The sequence below is a fragment of the Pan troglodytes genome, chromosome 3 (assembly GCF_028858775.2).
Source record: "Pan troglodytes isolate AG18354 chromosome 3, NHGRI_mPanTro3-v2.0_pri, whole genome shotgun sequence".
NCBI classification, from domain to species: domain Eukaryota; kingdom Metazoa; phylum Chordata; class Mammalia; order Primates; family Hominidae; genus Pan; species Pan troglodytes.
This window is the reverse complement of record NC_072401.2, coordinates 14,627,146-14,633,601: the sequence shown is the minus strand read 5'-3', so window position 1 is coordinate 14,633,601 and position 6,456 is coordinate 14,627,146. Positions and strand designations below refer to the sequence as shown.

The 6,456-nt window shown below is 38.6% G+C and overlaps 1 long non-coding RNA gene across 1 annotated transcript in view; it reads right to left on the bottom strand.

The window, feature by feature from the left end:
- Positions 1 to 2,798: 2,798 nt before the first annotated feature.
- Positions 2,799 to 6,456, bottom strand: part of LOC750796 (uncharacterized) — a 163,173-nt gene continuing 159,515 nt past the window's right edge. Inside the window, exon 4 of the long non-coding RNA XR_001716773.4 lies at positions 2,799 to 4,390. This is a non-coding gene — a long non-coding RNA (uncharacterized LOC750796). The remainder of the gene's footprint in view (positions 4,391 to 6,456) is intronic.

The following is a 6,456-nucleotide window of genomic DNA, read 5'->3' as shown; positions in this document are numbered from 1 at the left end:
CGATTTCTTTCTGTATACCTGTTTTGGAAGAATTTTCACTCCCCTGAAAGCTTTGGTTTCCAAAAGAAGGGACTTATACTAGACAAAGAGGGTTGACCTCTTTTAGCTCTCACTGCTTCCCAGGTATATTCATCAGGGTTCTCTAGAGAAAAATAACCTTCTTTAAGCTTCTCCAGAGAAACATAGCTTTCTCTTATAAATATATTATCATAGGTAGCAACAAGCTGGAGCCTGTGGCATGGGCAATAAAGGAATTTACCAGACAGTTGTAGGTAAAAAAAAAAAAAAAAAAGACAGATTTTTTTTTTTTTGGAGAAATTATGAAAATACATTACAAGGGCCAGGCATGATGGCTCACATCTGTAATCCCAGCACTTTGGGAGGCCAAGGTGGCTGGATCACATGAGGTCAGGAGTCCAAGGCTGGCCTGGTCAACATGGTGAAGCTGCGTATCTACTAAAAAAAAAAAAAAAAAAAAAAAATACACACACAAAATTTGACCAGGTGTGGTGGTGGGCAACTGTAAGTCCAGTTACTTGGGAGGCTGAGGTAGGAGAATCGCTTGGACCCAGGAGGCGAAGGTTGCAGTGAGACAAGATCACGCCATTGCACTACAGTCTGGGGGACAGAGCAAGACTCTATCTCAAAAATAAAAATAAAAAAATATAGAAAATACGTTGCAAGGATGCAAGGGGCAGGCAAGCAAGAGAGGAAAGAGAGGAGCTGACTGCAAGGAGACAAAGGCTTGCTGGGAATTTTATAGGATGGTGCTTGTGCTGGAGAGGGCTACATGTAGTACTGATAATGTCAAAGTTGCAGTGAGCCAACTTGTATTTCTCTATCAGCTGAGGGTCTGGTGATAAGTCAGGTGCAGGATGATTGTGAGTTAGTTGTGCAGGAGGGCTCTGAGTCCTGGACAATGAAAAAGGCAAATTTATATCTTATCTCCTTTTTCTTTTTGCTTTCCTGTGCTCCCATGAGCCTGACTCCTTTTTGTTATTAGTACTCCACATATATCTATAAGAGAATATTTTATTAAATATAACTGTAAGAGAAGATTTATTATAGGAATTGACTTGCAAGATTATGGAGGCTAAGAATTCCATGATCGGCTATGTGCAAGTTGAGGAAACATGAAAGCCAGTGGTATAATTCAGTCTGAGTCTGAAGGCCCAAGAACCAGGAGCACTGAGGTGTGAGAGGAGAAGAAGATAGATATCCCAACTCAGAGAGAGAGAGTGAATTTATGATATTTAGGCCCTCAAGAAATTGAATGATGCCCACCCACATTGGGGAGGGTGATCTTTTTAACTCAGTCTACTGATTCAAATGCTAACATTTTCCAGAAATACCTGCACAGATGTACCCAGAAATAATGTTTCATCAGCTTTTTCTGGGCATCCATTAGCCCAGTCAGGTTGACACATAAAATTAGCCATTACACCAGCAGAAGAGAAGTAGTTTATCTAAGAGGTGAACATGTGAGAAGTAATTAAAAAGGATTAGCTCAGCTCTTTCCAGGAGGAACCTGTGGCTTCCTATCTGTGTCAATGGCTAGGTTTATAAGTCTGTGTAATTTGGGGGTAAAATATAAGCAAGTCTATTTGATTATAAATCTAAAGTCATATTCTACCCCAGACTTTCTCCTGCATCTTACCCTCAATGGTTCTTGGGAGTATTACTTACAGCTACCTGAAATCTGAAATTTCCTTCCGTGTCCTTTTGATTTGAGGTGGATTTCAAAATTACATATAAAACAAGTAAGATAAAATACTAGTAAGTAGAAAAACAGAAGGATAAAAAGTTAGAAAAAAATAGAATAAAGTGAGTTGATTCTTTTTCTATTTTTTATTATTTTTTTAATATATATTTTTTATTATACTTTCAAGTTCTAGGGTACATGTGCACAACGTGCAGGTTTGTTACATAGGTATACATGGGCCATGTTGGTGTGCTGCACCCATTAACTCGTCATTTACATAAGGTATATCTCCTAATACTATCCCTCCCCCATTCCCCACCCCACAACAGGCCCTGGTGTGTGATGTTCCCCTTCCTGTGTCCAAGTGTTCTTATTGTTCAATTCCCACCTATGAGTGAGAACATGTGGTGTTTGGTTTTTTGTCCTTGCGATAGTTTGCTGAGAATGATGGTTTCTAGCTTCATCCATGTCCCTACAAAGGACATGAACTCATCATTTTTTATGGCTGCATAGTATTCTATGGTGTATATGTGCCACATTTTCTTAATCCAGTCTATCATTGTTGGACATTTGGGTTGCTTCCAAGTCTTTGCTATTGTGAATAGTGCCGCAATAAACATACATGTGCATGTGTCTTTATAGCAGCATGATTTATAATCCTTTGGGTATATACCCAGTAATGGGATGGCTGGGTCAAATGGTATTTCTAGTTCTAGATCCCTGAGGAATCGCCAGACTGTCTTCCACAACGGTGCGTGCTGATTCTTTATTCATTCATTTGACACATGCTTTTTGTGACTCCATTGTGTCAGGTTCTATTCTATGTCGGGCTGTGTAGCAAAAGACAGACAAGGTTCCTTCATCATGTACTTTATAGAGCACATACACAGGACCATGAGATCCTACACTTTCTTGTAGAGGTATACGATAAAGTGTGTACTGATCTTCAAATAACAGTCCAAGAAAAGAAAAATCATGATCAATAAACATGATGTGTGGAAATTTTTGCCTACTCAAAGGACAGTTGAACAACTATGTGAGGTTCATTTCCACTCTCCCACTAGGACACTGAGCTTTGAATAAGTTTAACTGCATCCACAGAGAAGTACAACTATTTATTTTCAGTACTGATGAGTTTCACACAACTTTTTCTACTTATCTACCTGCCTCATTTACTTTCCCAATTAAAAAAAATATCTAAAATCTGTGAGTCTTGACACAATGAACAGTAAAACCCTAAAGCATATACTGCACTTTGGCTTGTTCTTAATATCTATTAGAATGCATCCCTTGCTTCTCTTTTCTTCCATTTCCTGCCATGTCTTTTGTTGATTTTTAAAAGTGCTTTTCATTAATTTATTTATCACTTATGCATCCTGGACTCTTACAAAAAGGTACCAACTGATGTAAGATGGTTATTTAACTTTTCAGAACACATTGGGGGCTTAGCATTTCATCTCTTTGTCTAATTTCTGACTTGTCATTAAGACAGATTCTGGACAATCACTTCTGACTCCCAACAATCTTCAGCATTTGACATTGTAAATATTTCTTACTTGTGTAATTTAAACCTCACGAGAGGCTAGAGATGAAATGTGGTCATTGACTTTTAGCAACTTAGAAAAAAAAAGCAGAAAGATATTTAGATTAAATAAAATGCTATGTTCACCCTGTTGGAGCCATAGCAGCTAAAACAACATTCCAGATAAAAGAGTAAAACAGTCTCGGAAACCCAGGTTGCTTCTCCACTCTAGGATGTCATACTTTCATGACAACACCTGGACATAGTTCACAGTGATGGTCTACGATTCTGATAATGGCTTCTAAGTGGTTTCCTAATAGGAAACCAAGCCAATTTTCTTTTGTCTAGTCTGTGATTAAGGAAACTAAAACTGAAGTATAATACACAAATCTTTCTCATATTAAAAACAAAGAACATCAACAATAAAAGAAAAAAAAAACAGAATCACAGCCCAGAGGGAGTGGTGAAGCCAAAAACACAACTGTGTTGCAACATCTGGATAATCCAGACATCCTCAATAGTTGGCAATGAGAAAGCTGAGATGGAAGTCACCATTAGAAGTTCTTCAGCAGTGATGATCAGAAGCCTTGGCAGTTCAACAAATTCATGGGACTTTAGCACAAATCTGCATTGTTTTTCTCAGTGGTAGCTCTCTTGATCTAAAATCTTCATGAAATTTTGCTCTTTAACATCAAAAGTATTCAGTTGGCTATTTAAACTATTGGATTTTGTAGCAGTAATGCAAAAACAGGCTAAATAAACCCTAATGAATTTTGTTCTTAGAGGCTTAATATTAGTCACTGACCAATTTTAAACGATTCGATAAGAATACAATTATTGAAACGTGGTGTATTCTGTGAAGCACCATCTCCATGTTAACCCCAAACTTGTATCATTGAAAGTGGTTCAAAATTTCCATTTCAGTCATTTCCAAAGGGAATACCTTCCCACAGAGCCCAATAGACCCAATATTACAGAATCTCTTCACATAGTTACCAATTTCGTTGGATATCTCTGGAATGCTTTTATCAATTTCCAAAATTCTTAGGCTGTGCCATCTTCTTGGCTACTGTCTTTTGCTTCTGGTTGAATCAGGTCTTCTGGAAACTCAGCCTCAAAGATAGAGCAGATGCTAAATGACTGAGATATACCCATAGAGTTGGAACCTAAAGGCAGACACAAAAACATAAGGTATGATTCATGCCCATCAAATCTATGAATTGTTTCTGAAATTAGGTTTTCATTTCCACTGAATAGCTCTACAATTCTTTGACAGCTGTGATTCCATTGACTTCAGGGTAGTTTAGCAATGGGAATTGGCTAAAGTCTCAAGTCACCATCTGTTCAATCCTCATGTCCAGCTTTCTCTTGAGTGGCTTTACTTTCTGAAACCAATCAGCCGAATTGAAATATATGCTGTCTTTTAACAGCATCAAGTTTGGTGAATCCATATCTCTGCCATGGCAGTCAAAAATTATAATTGAGGGTTTAAAGATGTGAGTTGTTTAGTCATCTGATTTACCAAACTCCTTAATCTGAAAAAGCAGATGAAAGAACCCCTTTCAAATATTTTCCTGACTAAATCATCCACCTATATTAAATAAACAAATTTATATTTCAAGTTTTTTAAAGTAAGTAGTACTAAGTATGCAGAAAATCTACAGCCTTTATCACCTCCTCAATTAAAATGCGCAATAAACTAGTTTTTACAAAATTCAGAGCCCTAACTCTCTTGATGCTTGGAATAATTGAAACCAAGTTCACTAATGTACTCTTGTGACTCACATTTATTACATAACTCTTTTTTTATTCCTTCATCATAAGTCTTCCTATAATAATTGAATTCTGCTTTTAGTGCAGACCAAAATGCTTTAATTTCTTATGGGAAGCTAGGTTCACACATTCTATGTCAGTAGGTAGTGTTTATGTTTTGTAGCATCCTCAAGGTAAATGCATTTGGCCTTATGTTGATTGTCCCTCTGAGGTGGTCAGACAGGTGAGTATAGAAGAGCTGGTGTCATAGTGCGTTTTGGTCTGCCGTAACAGATGACTGGGGACTGCACAACTTTATATAGAAAAGGGATTTATCTGTCACAGTTCTGGAGTCTGGAAAGTCCAAGATCAAGGCACCAGCATCTGTGGTGTCTGGTGTCTGGTGAGGGCCTTCTTGTTGCATGCTTACATGGCAAGTAAACAGACAAGCAGAGACCAACATTATGTCTTCATATGGCAGAAGAGCAGAAGAGAGTGAACCCACTCCCATGAACACTTTCTATAGTGGCAATATCTATTCATGAGGAAGGAGATCTCATGACCTAAACACTTATTAGGACCCAACTCCCAATGCTGTTGCATTGGGAATAAGTTTCCAATACATATGTTTTGAGGGACATTCAGACCATAGCTGCTGGCTATCAGAACTGGGGTTCCTGTGAATGCCCTTGATGCATTGGTATCTGATTTTAAACTGTGAGGTCTGCTACTTTATAGAGCTGCAGAGGGGACCCCAGGGGAGCTAAATCAAAGCCATTCACAAATGGTTTCCTCCAGAGGTCCCTCCTTGTTTCTGCAGCTCCTTCTTTTTATCAACATCTGCTAGCCTGGCTTGTCAACCTCTTTTGGATATGGATAACTGTTCCTATATTTCCCCTGTGTTCATATTTGGTAACTCACTTGCCAGTGATTCTTCACCCTACTTTTCCCACACGTTTTTGGTCACTTTTTGTATATTGTGCTTTGGTGAATTGCTTAAAATCTATTTGTAACTGAAACTGGCCAGGATCCCATTTGGAACCTTGCTGTTCCTGCATGCTGGTGGTTACCCAAAGGGCCATTGTTTTACCCAGGAGGGGCCATGAGAGTCCTGACAGTGTCATGCGGAAGGGATTGAGCTGGGGTGGGAGTGAGATGCAGATGGTTTCTAGCCATGTTCACTTCCCACTAAGGAAAAGCAGGCTTGTTTGTTTGTTTGCTTATTTATTAGTTTTTATTCTACTTGTGTCTGAGAAGTCAATACCTGAACAAACACTGTGAAGGTAAATTCAGACTGTTTTCTATCTGGTGTTAAACCAAAACACTTTTCTTTGTGCTCCCTAAAATAATGCATCATATTAGGATAATGAGGTTAAAAAACAAGCCTTTAGAGTCAGACAGGCCTAAGCCCGACCTATCCCATCCCTTTCACTACTCCTCTGAAGCCATGAATGCTTAACCTAGGTCCTCAGCCCCTCTG